The sequence below is a fragment of the Oncorhynchus keta genome, chromosome 21, assembly GCF_023373465.1.
Source record: "Oncorhynchus keta strain PuntledgeMale-10-30-2019 chromosome 21, Oket_V2, whole genome shotgun sequence".
Taxonomy (NCBI): Eukaryota; Metazoa; Chordata; class Actinopteri; order Salmoniformes; family Salmonidae; genus Oncorhynchus; species Oncorhynchus keta.
This window is the reverse complement of record NC_068441.1, coordinates 37,173,301-37,190,679: the sequence shown is the minus strand read 5'-3', so window position 1 is coordinate 37,190,679 and position 17,379 is coordinate 37,173,301. Positions and strand designations below refer to the sequence as shown.

The following is a 17,379-nucleotide window of genomic DNA, read 5'->3' as shown; positions in this document are numbered from 1 at the left end:
CCTCAGGCCAGTAAGTGTGAGCAGAGCCTGCTGAGCATCTGGTACATGCTATTGGCTTGGGCGAGTGTGAGAGTGGGGGTTGGGACTGTTTGCCCGCTCACTACCTGGGCGTATGTGTGGCTTCCATGTTGAGGCCCTCTTTGCGGGGGTGGGGTGCATGGGGTGGGCAGGAGTGGCATAGGTCTGATCTGAGGGGGCCTAAATGGGGTGTGGGCATGGTTGACGTGGGGGGGTGTTGATTGGTTGGGGTGGGGGTGTGGATGTGTCTGGGTGTACTGTGGTCTGGATGTAATTCCTCTTGGCGTGGGTCCTCTATGTGTAGGTCCAGGGGGGGGTCCTGCAGGTCTGGGAGGGTGTCTCGCTGGTCTGGGTGGAGAGTCTATTGATCTGTTGCTCCTGTGTGAAGTGTTGGGGATACGTTTGAGAGCGATGTCCTTTAGGGTCTCTCTCTCTCTCTCTCTCTCTCTCTCTCTCTCTCTCTCTGTCTCTCTCTGTCTCTCTCTCTCTGCTCTCTCCCTCTCTATCTCTCTCTCTCTCTGTCTCTCTCTGTCTCTCTCTCTGTCTCTCTCTCTCGCTCTCTCTCTCTCTGTCTCTCTCTCTCTCTCTGTCTCTCTCTCTCCCTCTCTATCTCTCTCTCTCTCTCTCTCTGTCTCTCTCTCTCCCTCTCTCTCTGTCTCTCTGTCTGTCTCTCTCTCTTTCTGTCTCTCTCTCTCTGGTTTACCCACACATCTCCATTTTGGATAGATAATTCTTCGTGTTGTAGTTTGTTTAGTGTTTTCCAATTTTCCCAGAAGTGGTTAGAGTCTATGGATTCTTTAATTACATTGAGCTGATTTCTGACGTGCTGTTTCTTTTTTTCCTGTAGTGTATTTCTGTATTGTTTTCGTGACTCAGGTTTTCCGGGTCTCAATGTTTTTGATTGGACAAGTTTCTCAATTTCTTTCTTAGATTTATGCATTCTTCATCAAACCATTTGTCATTGTTTTTAATTTTCTTAGGTTTTCTATACTGATATACTGTTAAGATTTTCTACTGCCAAGTTAACACCTTCACTATTACAGTGGAACGTTTTGTCCATGAAGTTGTCTAGAAGGAATTGAATTTGTTGTTGCCTAATTGTTTTTTGGTCGGTTTCCAAACTACATTCCTAAAATCTACAGCATTTCTTAATATTACTCAGTTCCTTTGGCTTTGATGCCTCATGATTGAGTATTGCTCTGTTCAAGTAGACTGAGATTTTGCTGTGGTCTGATAGGGGTGTCAGTGGCCTGGCTGTGAATGCTCTGGGAGACTCTGGGATGAGATCAGTGGTAAAGTAGTCTACAGTAGTACTGCCAAGAGATGAGCTATAGGTGTACCTACCATAGGAGTCCTTCTCGAAGCCTACCATTGTCTATGTACATATCCAGCGTGCGCTCCTCTCTCTCTCTCTCTCAGCTCTCTCTCTCTCCCAGCTCTCTCTCTCTCCCAGCTCTCTCTCTCTCCCAGCTCTCTCTCTCCCTCTCTCTCTCCATCTCCCTTCCAGATCTCTCTCTCATTCATCTCTTTCTCTGTTGCTTTCTCTCTCTCAGAGCACTCAGTAGAGTGGCAGTAGTGAGCCGAGAGCCTCCCTCAACCTTTTACAGTGGTAACAGAGGGGCCTATGTCTCTTTCACTGGGCTAAGTGCTGCACTCAATCGGCAGTTAACTGTTGGTAAAACAAGCCCCGCAGCACACAATACTCCTGCATTTACTGTATGTTGTCTAAAAAGCAGGGGGATTAAGGACAGGAGACTATGTGTGTGTGTGTGTGTGTGTGTGTGTGTGTGAATGGAGTCGGGGGTCCTGTATCTGTCGAGTGAAATTACTGTGTCTAACGTTCACTCCTCCAACACTGCCTCTGCTTAGCAGAACCTAGTAGGACCCATGACTTTGGAACAGGTAACAATAGTTATTATATGGGTTTGATAGTAGCAGACCAAACCAAGTTAGCTAGCACATGATTTGATTATGGCTTTGAGAATATAGATAGACAGACAGGCAGACTGTGTGCGATGTGGCTGTGTCCATACTGTATACGCTGCATGCTGAGTGTTAAGGTGAGCTGCTGTACCTCATGTATAATGAATGGTTGCAGGGAGGGAGGGGACCCAGCCCAGCCCTCTCACCTGTCACGTGTCTCGGGTGTGCGTGTACAGTGTGTACTGTATGTGTGTGTGCCTATGCATGCATTTGTAGCCTAGCAGTAGCCTAGTGGTTAAGAGGTTTGGGCCAGTAACTGAAATGTCACTGGTTCGAATCTCTGAGATGACGAGGTGATAAATTGGTTGATGTGCCCTTGAGCAAGGCATTTAACCCTAATTACTCCTGTAAGTTGTTCTGGATAAGAGTGTCTGCTAAATGTAAAAATGCCTGTGTGTTTGTTAAAATGCTGTTATGGTCATTACTCTATAATAAAACTTTAGTATACCAATCCACTGTTTTCTGTTCCTCTCTGTCTGCAGGAAACGGTAGAACATGTCTTCCTCGTCATTTTCACTATAGAGACCTTCCTGAAGATTATCGCCTATGGTTTAGTGGCGCACCAGAACGCATATGTGAGAAACGGATGGAACATGCTGGATTTTGTCATCGTCGTTGTTGGGTAAGTATCTCCAAGATTCCATACTCTCCAGCCGCTCATTCAATGCCAACTGGAATTCATCTGATGAGCAGAACGTGGATAGTTTTTACCATAACACGTTTTTCCCGCTTCTGATGTGTCCAGGCCTTTTTTGTGTTTCAGTTTGGGGTTCGAATTTAAACTGCAGTTCCTCGTTTGAACTCAATGGTTTGCTGTGTACAGTATCTTTCAGCCTGACTTTGTGCTTGTTTGTGACAGTAGTTGAGTTGGACTTCTTTAAGCCTCCTTCCTTTCCAGTCAGTGTGCGTCCCAAATAGCACCTTATTCTCTATATAGTTCACTACTTTTGACCAGCGCCCTTGTCAAAAGTAGTGCACTTATTATATAGGGAATAGGGTGCCATTTGGAACATATCCACAGTCAGTGGCCCAGTCCTAAGAGAGACTCTTATCCAGCTACAATATACAGTATGACCTAGAAAAGACATGGAGGATAAATCACAGCTTTACCACCACTGGAGTGACTCACCATCTCATCTCTCCCTCCTTCTCTCGCCCACATTCTCTTCCCCTCCTCTCTCACTCCATATTCTCTCCTCTCATTCCCTATTTATCTCTCTCTTCTATTCCTCTACTTTTCTCTTCCTCTCTGTCCCACCCTCCCTCCCTCCAATACAAACACAGTCCAGTAGGTAGCTAGGTCAAATCTATGTCTGTAAGCGGCATGCAGGGTTGATCTGTCATCCAGTCAGATGCAGAGCGATGCATCCTGCTAGGATGACTGACTGGCTGGCAGACAGACAGACAGGCAGGCTGGCTGACCACAGAATACATGCACCAAAAAAGGTCAAAAGTACTCTACAAGAATGTAAATATACAGTATATAATAAAAGTGGTATTCTAGTTTGGTATTGTATTATATTCTGATGGTATTCTATTTTGGTATTCTATTCTATTCTAATGGTATTCTATTTTGGTCTATTTTATTCTAATGGTATTCTATTTTGGTATTGTATTCTGATGGTATTCTTTTTTGGTATTCTATTCTATTCTGATGGTATTTTATTTTGGTGTTACGAATCCCTTTTGGCCCGACGGTCTAGGGGGGATGGTAATGAGACCTGTAACATAACTCATGCAAATTATTATTGTGACAAAGTAAAAGTGTGAACGAAATAACCACGACAACAGAAATCTACCGTCAAACTCTAGGTTTATTTATAAACACACGGTAATGGGGGGGAGCAGGAAAAGGGGCTGAGCTGGACCCAAGGAAAGAAACAATAAGTATTCAAAAACACCCCTAAGCTAGACTAGCCTACTTTAACAACAGCTAACTAACTAACCAAAAATACAGTGGGTGGTCCGCCCAGTTCTAACTAGTGTATTTAACAAAGTTCACCTACGGGTAGTGTATGCCCATGGGCGACTTGTCTTGGTTTCCCCCTTTTCCCACCAGCAACAAACAAATACCATAACCAAAAATAATACTCACAGGTGATGACAAAGTGCTATGAAGTGCTTTAAACAAAAGAGAGGTTAAGACACAAAGCGAGAGTGAAACACAGAGACCTACAGACATGGCATTACAGAGAGATTGAGCTGAGCTGAGCTCTAGAACAAACAAATGATGGGGTTTTTAAACCATGGGGAAGGAACTGTGATAGGTCAGGAAATAGGAGGAGGTGTGTCTTCTGATTGATGATTGATTGGGGAGTGATGATTTTCACCTGTGAGGGGAGAAGGAGAGAAAAGAAACACACACACAGGATACACACAGACACAGGATAACTGTATCCGTAACATTTGGTATTCTATTCTGATGGTATTCTATTTTGGTATTCTATTCTATTCTGATGGTATTCTATTTTGGTATTCTATTATATTCTAATGGTATTCTATTTTGGTATTTTGTTCTATTTTATTCTAATGGTATTCTATTTTGGTATTATATTCTGATGGTATTCTTTTTTTGGTATTCTATTCTATTCAAATGGTATTCCATTTAAGTGATATTAATATAATATATGATATTGCCAGAGAAGCTGTGCCAATATATCCTCCAAATACCATCTACTCGGGCATTATCACTTTTATACAACTGGTTACCAACATAATCAAATAATGATTGACATATTTTAATTTGAAACGTTATTTTGATTCATATTATTTCATCCTTCCACAAGATATAGTCCCAAAACAAATCTAGGGTTGCTACCCAAGCTTGCTGGTTGTTCGTTCTATTGGTTTGGTTGCCAGAGAACGCGACCCAGTCGTTCAGTCTTTTTGTTCTGTATCTATGGACTTTTTGTTCTGTATCTATGGACACGACCCAGTCTTTCGTTCTAAATGTTCCATTGCCATACTGGTTGGCAATGTTCTTATCCCTTGCTTGCTAGCTAGCAAACTATGGCTAACTTAGTCACGTCAAACAGTGCAGCCAGAATAACAAGAGTAGATGCATTTGTTTAAGCTGTTTTCTAGTTACATTTATTTGGATACATCCATAACAATGAGTTAATGATGAGCGATATTGCCTGGTTTAGAAAATGTGCCCTCTCGTCAGGACACTGTTGTTCAGAGGAGCTAGTCAACAACACAGCTCACACAGTCACTTCAAACTGAAGCTGGAAATACTGCAAACTATCTGCACTTTGTTTTGTTTCACCTTTTTTCAATTGACATTTCTTTGTATATATCTATACAAAGAATTATATCTAAAAAAGTATGCCAACCCCGACACGTTCATTAGTATGGGACAGCTGGAGATCGAATTTGAATATTGAAACAATGTTGCGAATGTCGGTAAGACAGACAGCAAGGTTTATACAAATCTCCGCTGTTGAAAACGAAATGTTAGTCTAAAAGAAATATGAGATAATGTCTAGATGCTTTTATATTGGAGATCAAGTTCAATAGCTTGGCTTGGTTGATGAGACAGTGGATTGCTCAGTCAGATGGAACGGAGTAAATAGGCATTTTAACGTAATTGATTTAGCCCTGTGGAATGCGCTTTTAACCAATCAGCATTCAGGACCTACCTGTTGTATAATTTGGTATTCTATTCTATTCTGATGGTATTCTATTTTGGTATTTTATTATATTCTGATGGTGTTCTATTTTGGTATTCTATTCTATTCTTATGGTATTCTATTTTGGTATTCTATTATATTCTGATGGTATTCTATTTTGGTATTTTATTATATTCTGATGGTATTCTATTTTGCTATTCTATTCTATTCTGATGGTATTCTATTTTGGTATTTTATTATATTCTGATGGTATTCTATTCATGTGAACAGATGAGTGACACATCAAACACCTCAGTTAATTTTTCCACTCTGATTCAGTCCAACATCAGTTAGCTACAGCTGCTGCAGCAGTCTGTGATTGTAGCCCTGAAGTATGACCCTCTATGGCCCTCCAGGCCTCTATTGGCAGCTCCATTCAGCCCATTTAGTGCCTACTGCTGCCCAGCTTTGACGTGATGTGCTGGGATGATTTCTCCTATTGGCTAGGTGAGGACAGGCTAACTGACTGGAATTAAGCGGACTCTTTTTTTACTATAGGATGTTCACTATTCACTCAGCCCATACACTACAGTATTGCATTGTATTTTCAACTGGTATTGTTGTGTGTGTGTGTGTATGTTTGTTGATTTATTCATGTCGTCTATGTAGTTTGTACATGGGTTCGATACATTTGTGCTATATTTTCCAGCTTGTGTTCTTCTTATTAATTTGTTACTGCAATCTTACAAACAGATATTATATTCAGTGTGAAGCTTAAAAGTCATATGGTGATTTGCTGTATCAGTAGATACCTATTAGAGGTCGACCGATTAATCGGAATTGCCGATTAATTAGGGCCGATTTCAAGTTTTCATAACAATCGGAAATTGGTATTTTTGGACACAGATTTGACCCATTTTTTTTAAAAAGCACCTTTATTTAATCTTTATTTAACTAGGCAAGTCAGTTAAGAACACATTCTTATTTTCAATGACGGCCTAGGAACGGTGGGTTAACTGCCTCGTTCAGGGGCACAACGACAGATTCTTACCTTGTCAGCTCGGGGCTGATCTAGCATCCTTTCGGTTACTGGTCCAACACTCTAACCACTAGGCTACCTGCCGCCAAGTCTAGGATGAGTTTAAGGAATAAGATTGCATAAACCGGGGGAACCTGATCCTAGATCCTACTCTGAGACTCTTTATGGATTTGGGCCCTTAATCGAAAGCTCCAATCCTGTAACGTATTCTCATTCTTTCTGCTGTAATTCTATACAGACTGTTCAGTGTTGTCCTAGAGCTTTTGACCTGTAACATTCTCTTTCTGATGTGTTTTCTGTAAGACGTTTCCTCTGGTTTTTCTCTGCAGACTGTTCAGTGTTGTCCTGGAACTTTTGACCAAAGACTCTGTAGAGACGAAGGAGGAGGCAGAGGCGGGTGCGGCTGCAGCAGCGGCAGCGGCAGCGCTCCACCCCTCCGCACAAGGCCACGGGGGAAAGTCGGGCGGCTTCGACGTCAAAGCCCTCCGAGCCTTCCGTGTACTGCGACCCCTACGCCTGGTCTCAGGAGTGCCCAGTGAGTTACTGCTATCTGACCCTTCACCTTTGACCCCACAACAACACCGACCAGACCTGGGTTCAAATACTATTTGAGATCATTTCAAATACTTTACCTGGGCTTGATTGGGCTTGCCTAACACAATGGAATAGAGTAGTTACAAGGAGTACAAACCCCATCCATCTGGCACTCCATGCAGGCAAAAGCAAATTGGAAAGATTTGAAATAGTATTTCAACCTAGGTCTGACACGAATACAGTTTTGTGTTTATTGCTGTGAGTGCTGACCGACCCCTCACTTTTGACCCCCATGATGAAACAGACACAGCAACCTCTATTGATCTACAGTATGTAGGCTGGCTAACCTCTAAAAGTCACTGCATAACACACACCAATAAATAACACTGCGGAAAACTGTGACCTGATATAACTGGCATTACCTCTATAAGGTTCAATTCAGTCTTCAATCTTGTCCCCTCCACCATTTTGTCTTGATGTCGTCGTCGTCGTCGTCGTCGTCGTCGTCGTCGTCCCCCCGTGGTCATGTATGGTTCAGTGGTTAGGAAAATTTCCCTACGTTAAGGTGATAGGTTTGATTCCTGTGGCTTCGATTCCCACATCCGCATAATGAAAAAGTTTACTCTACACTCCTTTACTGTATGTTGTTCTGGAGAAAAATGTCCCAAAGTTACATATGTATTAGAAGTCTACTTCTGTCCTGACAGTCCCTCCCCAGCCCAAACAGCCCAGCCGTTCCTCTCCATGACAGAAAGTGTTTCTCTCTCAGCTCAGACTATGTGTCTGTGGGGTGAAGACACTAACAGTAATATGTGACCATATGGTCTGTGTGCAGCCCCTCTGGAATGTTCTCTTAAAACAAGCTGTCCAAATCAATGCCCCAGAGACATGAGTTCTCCTGCAAGTGTGTGTGCGTGTGTGTGTCTCCCTCACACCCATGAAAAAAGACTCTTCGACATTCTGTCCAGATGCACATGCATGCACATGTTTACATACTGTACGACAAGGTTATTATAGTTTTGTGATTTTTTTTATTCGTTTTGAGGTTTTTATTTGAAATTCTGATTATTTTCAGTTTTCATACTTGATTTACTTGTTTTTATTCAGTTTTAGTTTGATAAAAACATAAGTTTACTTATGAAACAATTCTCTCATTTAGAAGCTAAAATCACATTTTATCTTCTCACAAATAGTTTCATGTTTAATCACATATGTTTTGCAAGATTTTGAAATAAATCTGTTAGCTAGAATGTGTAGACATTCAAAGATACAATTACGTGGTCCTATCATCAGTAACAATCTACCAAAACAATGACTGATCTGACATAATATTCTTTAAGTACCAACGGACCCTTCCATTTCAGAAATATTGTCTCATTGTTCAACTTTCTGATGTTACCATCCTGTAGAGTCTTTCTCTGTGGTAGCAAAGGTCTTTCCAAAAGTCTATTCTGTAGAGTGGAGAGAGAGAGGTTCTGTATTTATGGGGGAGGGGGGGTCATAAACCAGTGGGGGAGAGAGAAAACGGGTTTTATGACCCTCACCAAACAGGGGACAGTCCCCCTCTGTTGGGTTCAATCTTGCGATTATCCTGCAAGTTGCAAACCAACATACAAATGACTGTGAGTTGTCCTGGTCATCCAGACTAGAAGATCTGGGCAGTAACATAGGCAGATGTTAACAATGCACATGAAACCATACAGGGCTGTGCCTTTTGCGACAGACCACTGCTGGTGTTGGGTTTGCTGCCGCCATTGTTCACACCTAGGGTTCAGGCTCACACTCCGCGCTCACCCTCTGATTTCTTCCCTGTTAGCTACTGATAGCTACTGATAGTGATGAACAAGCTAGGCCTATTTGAATCATTGTCATCTACTGGCAGCATTTACCCACCAGATTCAGAGGCTTCAAAGCCCCATCAGAAGAAAAAAAAACATTACATTTTTGCCCAAAGTAAAAAAAATATTTAATAAATAAATAATAATAATAAACATAATTTACTATGTTTTTTGTTGCTTTTGCAGTCAAAGATAATAGTTTCAGTATAGTTTTAGTTTTTCAAATGTTTTTCTTAATATTTTTCCATTTGAGTTTTTATTTTAGTTTCAGTTTTACTATAATAACCATTTACTATAATAATCTTACTATATGCACAGGCACACAAGTGCATTCACAACAAACCACATACCCACACACATACTTCATACAAACCCTCATAACATGAGTGGATTGGTGATCCAATGAGCCCATCCTCCCCATTTCTCATCCCCACCAGCCTCAACTGACCAATACCAATTCAACCACATACAATATTACTGTTGCACACACACACACACACACACACACACACACACACACACACACACACACACACACACACACACACACACACACACACACACACACACACACACACACACACACACACACACACACACACACACACACACACACACATCTAGCTATGTCTTCCCTACCTAACCTGTATGACTCTTTCTAGGTTTACAGGTTGTGTTGAACTCCATTATTAAAGCCATGGTCCCTCTCCTCCACATCGCCCTGCTGGTCCTGTTTGTCATTATCATCTACGCCATCATCGGCCTTGAGCTCTTCATTGGCAAAATGCACGCTACCTGCTTCTTCCCCAGCACAGGTAAGAGCGTGCGTGCGTGTGTGTGTGTGTGTGTGTGTGCATCTTACCATCTGTGTGTGTGTACATGACTATTGCATTTGTATTTCAGTCTCCCTCTTGGTGTCTCTCTCTCTCTCTCTCTCCCTGCCCCCCTCTCTGTAGGCATGATAGCGGAGGATGATCCGGCTCCATGTGCGATCTCAGGGCACGGGCGCCAATGTCCCATCAATGGCACCGAGTGCAGGGAGGGCTGGCACGGCCCCAACAACGGCATCACCAACTTTGACAACTTCCTGTTCGCCATGCTGACTGTGTTCCAGTGTATCACCATGGAGGGCTGGACAGACGTGCTCTACTGGGTGAGACCCTCCGTCATAGAGATCCTATCATCCACATCATATTTCAGTCTGTACCCTCTGCTCTCCCTGTGCAGTCTCTGTATGAACTTTGACCCGCTCATTCCCTCTGAGAATTTGACTGAGCTGGTGTGTCAGTAGATTAGTCATTAGGCCTAGATGTGACTGACATTTAAATGTTAAAGATTCAGTCAAGCATTTCTCTATATATCTGAGTCCCAGAACTTTCCCTCACCTTTTTTATCACTCTGAACTGTAAAACTATATATAAATGCCTTGAGGTTTTTCCTTTCATCTTGCATTCTTAGCAAACAGGTATTCTCACCTTTCTCTACCTCAGACTATCCATTTTATTCTCTTTTTCTTCCTCCGCTCTTTCTTCTTCTTCTTTCCCCATCTCTCTTTGGTGACGGGTGCTCCTCCAGATGAATGATGCTATGGGTCTAGAGCTACCATGGGTCTACTTTGTTTCTCTTGTCATCTTCGGCTCCTTCTTTGTTCTAAACCTGGTTCTGGGAGTGTTGAGTGGGTAAGACATCTCTGTCTGTCTGTCTGTCTGTCTGTCTGTCTGTCTGTCTGTCTGTCTGTCTGTCTGTCTGTCTGTCTGTCTGTCTGTCTGTCTGTCTGTCTGTCTGTCTGTCTGTCTGTCTGTCTGTCTGCCTGCCTGCCTGTCTGTCTGTCTGTCTGTCTGTCTGTCTGTCTGTCTGTCTGTCTATCTGTCTGTCTGTCTGTCTGCCTGCCTGCCTGCCTGCCTGTCTGTCTGCCTGTCTTTCTCTGCCTGCCTGTCTGTCTTACCTGTCTGTCTGTCTGTATCTATAGGTCTGCCTGTTAACCTGCTGCTCTGGGCTCCAACAGGTGAACGACGCCATCGGCTTTGGAACGCCCGCCATCTACTTTGTTAGTCTGATCATTCTGGGCTCCTTTTTCGTGCTTAACCTTGTGCTGGGTGTTCTGAGTGGGTAAGAGGTGGAAGGGGCTGTGTGCTGGGTGTTCTGAGTGGGTAAGAGGTGGAGGGGGCTGTGTGCTGGGTGTTCTGGGTGGGTCAGAGATGGAGGGGGCTGTGTGCTGGGTGTTCTGAGTGGGTAAGAGGTGGAGGGGGCTGTGTCCTTGGTGTTCTGAGTGGTTCAGAGATGGAGGGGGCTGTGTGCTGGGTGTTCTGAGTGGGTAAGAGGTGGAGGGGGCTGTGTGCTGGGTGTTCTGGGTGGGTCAGAGGTGGTGGGGGCTGTGTGCTGGGTGTTCTGAGTGGGTAAGAGGTGGTGGGGGCTGTGTGCTGGGTGTTCTGAGTGGGCAAGAGGTGGAGGGGGCTGTGTGCTGGGTATTCTGGGTGGGTAAGAGGTGGTGGGGGCTGTGTGCTGGGTGCCGAATGCTCTGCAGTGGGGTGTGGGCTGTGTGTGTGCGCTGGGCACATTGTGTTTTCTGTGCGCGGTGAGGTAAGGACAGACAGTGGTGTGGCTTGCAGTGTGTGGTGTTGGGGAATGGTGAGAAAGTCTCAGGGAAACAGAGATGGAAATACTCAGTCACTGGTAATACAGTATTCCATTTTGATATATAATTCTGACTGACGCCGTTTATTGACCTGGCCACCACCAGTATAACCTTTGTCAACCTCTCACTCATTTTGCGTTGTGTTTCCTCGTCTCAACAACCTATAGCAAAGGGAGCCGTTTCCCCCCACCTCTGTCATCACCACCCAACTTCCTGAGAGATAAATTAATCTCATTCATTGCCCTTCACTCCCTCCTCAGCCTCACTTTCTCTCTCTCTCTCTCTCTCTCTCTCTCTCTCTCTCTCTCTCTCTCTCTCTCTCTCTCTCTCTCTCTCTCTCTCTCTCTCTCTCTCTCTCTCTCTCTCTCTCTCTCTCTCTCTCTCTCTCTCTCTCTCTCTCTCTCTCTCTCTCTCTCTCTCCTAATGCATCAACCCAGTGTACTGCTGCTTCCATCCCCCTGCATTGGGGAGGAAGTGTTAGTGGAGGTGGGGTGTTAGTTCATAATTAAGCAATAACGTGTGGTATATGACCAATATACCACAGCTAAGGGCTGTTATACGCACGACGCAACACAGAGTGCCTGGATACAGCCCTTAGCCGTGGTACATTAGCCATATACGACAAACCCCCAAGGTATCTTACTGCTGTTACATGATACATGTCATCAGCGTAATTAGAACAGTAAACAAGTAGTTTGTATCATATCCGTGGTATATTCAAGCATATATTCAAGTGGTATACCGACTGGGTGTGGTATATGACCTATATACCATGGCTAAGGACTGTTCTTAGGAACAACGTAACGCAGACATAGCCGTGGTATATTGGCGGTATACTACAAACCCCTAAGGTGCCTTATTACTGTTATAATCTGGTTACCAATGTAGTTAGAAGAGTAAAAATAAATGTTTTGCATACCCATGGTATACGATCTGATATACCACAGCTTTCAGCCAATCAGCATTCAGGGATCGAATCACCCAGTTTATAATGTCTGATAGACCACGTATTTCAGGCAATCAGCATCTACGAGACAAAATACCTGTTTATAATTCTCACTACACCAGGGCTCTCCAGCCCCGTTCCTGGAGAGCTACCGTCCTGTAGGTTTTCACTCAAGCTCTTTAATTTTTTAAATTGTACCTTTATTTAACCAGGCAAGTCAGTTAAGAACAAATTCTTATTTTCAATAACGGCCTGGGAACAGTGGGTTAACTGCCTGTTCAGGGGCAGAACGACAGATTTGTAACCTCTCTAACCACTAGGCTACCCTGCCGCTCTAACCACTAGGCTACACCTGATTCTAATGATGAGGTCTGTTGGCGGTTGGCAATGTTCCCTAAAGGTTCTGCTAATGTTCCCTGAAGGTTCTGCTAATGTTTCCTGAAGGTTCTTCTCCCTCTCTCTATGATTATTTTTCTTTCTTCAGATGTATTCGCGGGAAAGTCATTTAAGAGAAAATTATATTACGGTTCCAGTTAAGTTTGACATTCAGTAATTGTAGATGATTATAGTAATTAATATGTCATACTGTAATATGCTATAAGTGGGACTGATTATTCAAGTAGCAATTTACGTAGCAACAAGACCCACTGGGCAAAACAAAACAGCTAAAGGAATGTTTGTTTTTACAAATTGACAAATTCATTTAAAATATGTTATATTTTCACATTCATAGCATATTATAGGCACTCCAGGGTACACCTTTTGGTTTCCAAATGTTCTAGGAATATCATTGAGATGTTCTATTGTAGTGTATTTAGTAGGCCTTTGCGAACACAATCCTCTGGGAATATTTTGACATCCACAATTGTTTGATGCTTAATTCCAAAGTGATGGCATCACTGTGTTAACCGCTCAGTTGAATGACTGAACGTTTCCCTGAAGCTATTCCACCCACAATATTGGCCAGTGGTCATCAGCTTGCATGTTGTTTTGTGTGTGTTTCTGATTCCTGTGTGAAAATAGTATAACATTCTGACTATATACCAGTAACCACTCCCCCCATTGGTCTATCTCTGCATCATATTGATGTTCTGTTGTTATTGAAAGGTGTCCATCCCCATCCAGTGGCTAGGCTAGGGTTAGGAGGACTACACAGGCAATCAGAGGTCAAAAGTAGTGCACTATATAGGGAATGGGGTGCCATTTGTGACAGTGATATAATAGAAGGAGTAGTTCTCCAGTGTATTGATGTGTTATACTGTTAGGAACTGGATACACAACCATGCATTGGTATCATATTGACTGTCTGAAGAACACAGTTGTACTGTGGATTAGATTGACTGTCTGACTGTCTGAAGGACACAATTGGATTGAGCACTCATTGCCCATTCAGTATGAACTGTATTACATTTTGTATACAAATTGTGTGGTGAGGCGTTACTGAGTCTGAGCATGTGTTTTGTGTGTGATTTTGCATGTGGCGCATTTGTGTGTTTGTATGTTGTGTATGCATTCACTAACGTGGGCGCATTCTGTGTGCCTGTCTGTGTGCATGTGTGTGGTTGCATGGGTGTGCTTGCTTCTGTGTGTGTCTGTGCCCACAGAGAGTTCTCCAAGGAGAGAGAGAAGGCCAAGGCCAGAGGAGACTTCCAGAAGCTGAGAGAGAAGCAGCAGCTAGAGGAGGACCTGAAGGGCTACCTGGACTGGATCACTCAGGCCGAGGACATCGACCCTGACAACGAGGACGAGGAGGGCAATGAGGAAAGCAAACGCAACCGTAAGCACCCTACAACATACACACACATACTACCCTAAAACACACACATACACAAACATGTGCACACACAAAACGTACACTACACACCACCCTAAATCACACACTACCCCAAAACACACACTACCCCAAAACACACACCCTATCTTAAAACACACACTACCCCAAAACATACACGCCATCCTAAAATACACACTACCCCAAAACATACCCACTATCCTAAAACACACACTACCCCAAAACATACACACTATCCTAAAACACACACTCCCCAAAACATACACACTATCCTAAAACACACACTACCCCAAAACATACACACTATCCTAAAACACACACACTATCCTAAAATACACACTACCCCAAAACAAACACTACCCCAAAACATACACACTATCCTAAAACACACACTCCCCAAAACATACACACTATCCTAAAATACACACTACTCCAAAACATACACACTATCCTAAAACATACACACTATCCCAAAACATACACACTATCCTAAAATACACACTACCCCAAAACAAACACTACCCCAAAACATACACGCCATCCTAAAACACACACTCCCCAAAACATACACACTATCCTAAAACACACACTCCCCAAAACATACACACTATCCTAAAACACACACTCCCCAAAACATACACACTATCCTAAAACAAACACTACCCCAAAACATACACACTATCCTAAAACACACACTCCCCCAAAACATACATACTATCCTAAAACACACACTACCCCAAAACATACACACTACCCCAAAACAAACACTACCCCAAAACATACACACTATCCTAAAACACACACTACCCCAAAACATACACACTATCCTAAAACACAGACTACCCCAAAACATACACACTATCCTAAAACAAACCCTACCCCAAAACATACACACTATCCTAAAACACACACTACCCCAAAACATACATACTATCCTAAAACACACACACAGTGCAAGAGCAGCCAGTGAGTGTACCTGTGCACCACAGAAAAACTACAGTATGGGTGGCATGTTGTTTAGGGAAATATAGCTACTGAAGGTTTCCTGTATGACCTGCTCTTTTGCAGTCTCGCAGCTCTCATTGGCCACATACTGGAATTCTGTGTTCAGGGTTACTGTGTTAAATCCACATACACACTAAAATACTACACACTCGCACACAAACACACACACACACAAACACACACACTAAAGTACTACACACACCACACACACACGGCTAAGCAGATAATATAGATTTGGTGAGCCAGAGTCCCCTGTAATGTAGGTCAGTGTAGGGAGACGAAGCCAAAAGATCAAGGTTGTTTTAAAAAAAAAAAGATTACACACATAATCTGTGTCACGGCTGCGCTGCGAGTCAGGTGATTACACTCTCTCACTCTCTGTCTAGACACACACACACATAGACACACACACTCCTACATGTACAACTATATTAACCACTATATCTTGTAATCAGCAATGTTTCCAATATTGTTGTCAACTATTGTTATGACTCTAAAGAGTATCTATGTCAGGTTTGTGAGGTGCACTATACAGCCTTCCTCAGTTCACACCATAGTCATGTTAGTGGAGCTCAAGTTGAGTTAGTCTGAGAAGGCAAAAAAGGGATAAATCATATTACTTGAGCAGAAGAAAGACTGTAATCCAAATCCTCTTTATGTAAGCAGCACATGATGCAGAACAGAACAGCAAACGGTTACTACCCCTCCATACAGCTTTAGTACTGTACCCTCCCTACCTGTCAACCAGATACTGTTACTGCCCTTCCATACAGCTTTAGTACTGTACCCTCCCTACCTGTCAACCTGATACTGTTACTGCCCTTCCATACAGCTTTAGTACTGTACCCTCCCTACCTGTCAACCTGATACTGTTACTGCCCTTCCATACAGCTTTAGTACTGTACCCTCCTACCTGTCAACCTGATACCTGCCCTTCAACAGCACTGTATACTGTCAACCATATACTGTTACTGCCCTTCCATACAGCTTTAGTACTGTACCCTCCCTACCTGTCAACAAGATACTGTTGCTGCCCTTCCATACAGCTTTAGTACTGTACCCTCCCTACCTGTCAACCATATACTGTTACTGCCCCTCCATACAGCTTTAGTACTGTACCCTCCCTACCTGTCAACCAGATACTGTTACTGCCCTTCCATACAGCTTTAGTACTGTACCCTCCCTACCTGTCAACCATATACTGTTACTGCCCTTCCATACAGCTTTAGTACTGTACCCTCCCTACCTGTCAACCAGATACTGTTACTGCCCCTCCATACAGCTTTAGTACTGTACCCTCCCTACCTGTCAACCATATACTGTTACTGCCCCTCCATACAGCTTTAGTACTGTACCCTCCCTACCTGTCAACCAGATACTGTTACTGCCCTGTACAGCTTTAGTACTGTACCCTCCCTACCTGTCAACCCTGTTACTGCCCTCCATACAGCTTTAGTACTGTACCCTCCCTACCTGTCAACCTGATACTGTTACTGCCCCTCCATACAGCTTTAGTACCTGTCAACCCTGTTACTGCCCCTCCATACAGCTTTAGTACTGTACCCTACCTACCTGTCAACCAGATACTGTTACTGTCAACCTGATACTGTTACTGCCCTCCATACAGCTTTAGTACTGTACCCTCCCTACCTGTCAACCTGATACTGTTACTGCCCCTCCTGCTTTAGTACCCTCCATCAACCAGCTGTTACTGCCCCTCCATACAGCTTTGTACCCTCCCTACCTGTCAACCTGATACTGTTACTGCCCCTCCATACAGCTTTAGTACTGTACCCTCCCTACCTGTCAACCTGATACTGTTACTGCCCCTCCATACAGCTTTAGTACTGTACCCTCCCCCTCCCTACCTGCCCCTCAACCAGATACTGTCAACCTGATACTGCCCTCCATACAGCTTTAGTACTGTACCCTCCCTACCTGTCAACCAGATACTGTTACTGCCCCTCCATACAGCTTT

General features: G+C 43.5%; 1 pseudogene; it reads left to right on the top strand.

Annotated features, from left to right (window-relative positions):
• Positions 1-17,379, top strand: part of LOC118375447 (voltage-dependent L-type calcium channel subunit alpha-1D-like) — a 162,288-nt pseudogene that overhangs the window by 45,382 nt on the left and 99,527 nt on the right.